This window comes from Lepidothrix coronata, unplaced genomic scaffold (assembly GCF_001604755.1).
Source record: "Lepidothrix coronata isolate B3197 unplaced genomic scaffold, Lepidothrix_coronata-1.0 Scaffold36, whole genome shotgun sequence".
Lineage (NCBI taxonomy): Eukaryota > Metazoa > Chordata > Aves > Passeriformes > Pipridae > Lepidothrix > Lepidothrix coronata.
In genome coordinates this window covers 542,338-545,068 of record NW_016690216.1, presented here as the reverse complement: position 1 = coordinate 545,068, position 2,731 = coordinate 542,338, and the positions used below count along the sequence as shown (strand labels likewise).

General features: G+C 50.9%; 1 protein-coding gene and 2 non-coding genes across 3 annotated transcripts in view; 2 read left to right on the top strand and 1 right to left on the bottom strand.

Moving 5' to 3' along the window:
* Positions 1-2,731, bottom strand: part of DNAJC5B (DnaJ heat shock protein family (Hsp40) member C5 beta) — a 31,377-nt gene that overhangs the window by 24,982 nt on the left and 3,664 nt on the right. The window lies entirely within an intron of this gene.
* Positions 1,761-1,849, top strand: TRNAY-GUA. Its single transcript is given in 2 exon segments — positions 1,761-1,797; positions 1,814-1,849. It is a non-coding gene; the product is annotated as a tRNA-Tyr (tRNA).
* On the top strand, positions 2,173-2,245 carry TRNAA-AGC. Its single transcript has one exon. It is a non-coding gene; the product is annotated as a tRNA-Ala (tRNA).

The following is a 2,731-nucleotide window of genomic DNA, read 5'->3' as shown; positions in this document are numbered from 1 at the left end:
GCTGGTTCAACTCCGGCTCGAAGGAGTGTCCTTTTGGCTCTGGCCCAGATCCTGTGGCACTGCTGTGTTTTTGGCCCTGTCCCAGTGGCTCTCTTTCAAAGGGCTGCCCAGCCTTGAGCTCTTGCCTCAGTTTGGGAAGACAAACAGTCAAGGCAGACTTGGTTGAACCCTGGGCTGGACGATGGTGGTCCTGATCACTAGGGTTTTTCATGGCCACCTCCAGCAGGAAAGTGAGTGGGGAGGTGGTGGTGGGAGAGCAATGCCAGTGGGAGGCCCAGGCTTTGGGTGCAGGGCATCCTTAATCAGGGTGGGTGCCTGTGAGGGGAGAGGCCCTCAAGCAGAGCTGCAGGGTGGGGAATTAGCTCAAGTGGTAGAGCGCTCGCTTAGCATGTGAGTGGCAGTGGGATCGGTGCCCACATTCTCCAAAACTTTTCCTTCCCCTTGCCTGGACACAGGGCCCTTTGGTGGGAGTCCCATGTCCCCTGGGAGATGTGGGAGATTTATGATGTGCCCTGGATTTACAGAGGACAAGGAAATCCAGGCCCTGTGCTTCCTTCAATAGCTCAGCTGGTAGAGTGGAGGACTGTAGGCCATCCTTAGATTGCTAGTTCAATTCCGGCTCGAAGGAATGTCCTTTTGGCTCTGGCCTAGGTTCTGCAGCACCGCTGACTTCTGGCCCTGCCAAAGTGGCCTCTTTTCAAGAGCTGTCCACTGCTGAGCTCTGATCTTTAGTCGTGAAGACAACCAGACAAGACATTTTGGGGGAGAACTCTGGTCAGGGAGTTGTGGTCTTGACCACTGAGTTTATTTGGGGTCACATATAGAAGGAATGTTGTTGGTGGTATGAGAGTAGGATGATGGAAGGCCCAGGCTTTGGGTGCAGGGCATCCCGAATCAGGGGTAGGTGTCTGGGAGGGGAGAGGATCCTCAGGCAGAGCTGTGGGATGAGGAATTAGCTCAAGTGGTAGAGTGCTCGCTTAGCATGAGAGAGGGAGCGGGATCGATGCCTGCATTCTCCAGTGCTCCATTTTCATGTGTCCCATTGCCTAGACACAAGGTCCTCTTCCAGGGGTCCTGCGTCCTCTTGGGGCCTTGAGTGCTTGCAGCCTACCCACAATACAAAGAGTAGGAGAAGATCCAATTCTGCATTAATAGCAGCATGGCCAATCTAACAGGGAACCTTGTTTTCTCCCACTTTCCTTGATAGATGTAAAATGTCATCTCAATTAATGTGTTCAGTTTTGAGATCCTGTGTACTGGAAAGACATTAATGAAATGGAGCAACTTCAGAAGAGGACCACCAAGAATCTCAAGGAATGGAGGGATTCCTCTAGGTAGATGGGTCAAAGACAATGGGAATGTTCAGCCTGGGGAAAGAGAGGTTTGGAGGGCTTACACATGACCTTCCAGTTTGTAGGAATAAAGCAATGACTCTCCTTCCATGTGGTACTTGACCAGAGGGCAAAAGATTGCACAGTGAGAGGGAATGGAGGGAAGTTGTAGCAGGATATGGATAAGCTCTATTTGGCTGTGAGGAGAATTCAGCTGCAGATGATATCCAAGGAGCTTGTGGAGCTTTCTGTTTGTGGTTTGCATGATTTGACATGCAAAAGGGATTGAGTAAGGTGTTGTGATGTTGGAGCTGGGGCTATTTGAAGTTTGAAGCAGGATGTTAGAATAGAAGCAAGATGGTGTGCAGTGGTGAGGGAAGTGCTGGATGAGTGTGTGATGGGTGAGGTAGTGGGCATGGCCCTGTGTTTCCTTTGATAGCTCAGCTGGTAGAGCGGAGGACTGTAGGCTCCCTTGCACAGCCATCCTTAGGTTGCTGGTTCAACTCCGGCTTGAAGGAGTGTCCTTTTGGAGGGTCCTTTTGGCCCAGATCCTGCTGTGCCACTGCCTTTTTGGCTCTTTCCAAGCAAATTCCCTTCAAAGTCTACTCAGCTGTGAGCTCTTGCCTGAGTTTAGGAAGATGACCAACCAAGGAAGTTTTGGGGTGAACTGTAGGATGGGGATGGTGCTTCTGAGCACTAAGGTTGTAAGGGGCACCTCAAAGACAAAAGTGAGTGGATGAGCTGGTGGTGGTCTGAGAGCAATGCCAATGTGGGTGCAGGGCCTCCTGAATCAGTGGTGGGTGTCTCTGAGGGGTGAGGCTCTCAGGCAGAGCTGCAGGGTGGGGAATTAGCTCAAGTGGTAGAGCGCTCGCTTAGCATGTGAGAGGCAGCGGGATCGATGCCCGCATTCTCCAATGCTTTTCATTCCCTTTGCCTGGACATAGGGCCCTTTGGTGGGGATCCCTCTGTCCACTGGGGGCTGTGGGGAGATTTATGGTGTGCCTAGATTTACAAAAGACAAGAACATCCGGGGCTGTATCAAAAGCACTACGGGCAGTTTGACAGAAGAACTGATTTTCTCTGTCTTTGCTTGACAGTTCTCAAATATCAAGCCCAGTACAGAAAACAAATGCATGAAATGGAGCAACCGCAGTGGAGGGCCACCAAGGATCCCAAGGAATGGAGATTTCTCTTTAAGGATGGGCTGAGGAGAGTGAGCATATTCAGCTTGGAGAAAGAGAGATTCAGAGGACTTGCACATGACCTTCTATTGCTTAGGTGTAGGTTATGGAACAGTTTTGTTTAGTCTGATGCTTGACCAGAGGGCAGAAGAGAGCACAGTGAAAGGGAATGAAGGGAAGTTGCAGAAGGATATGGGTAAGCTCTGTGTGGTAGTGAGG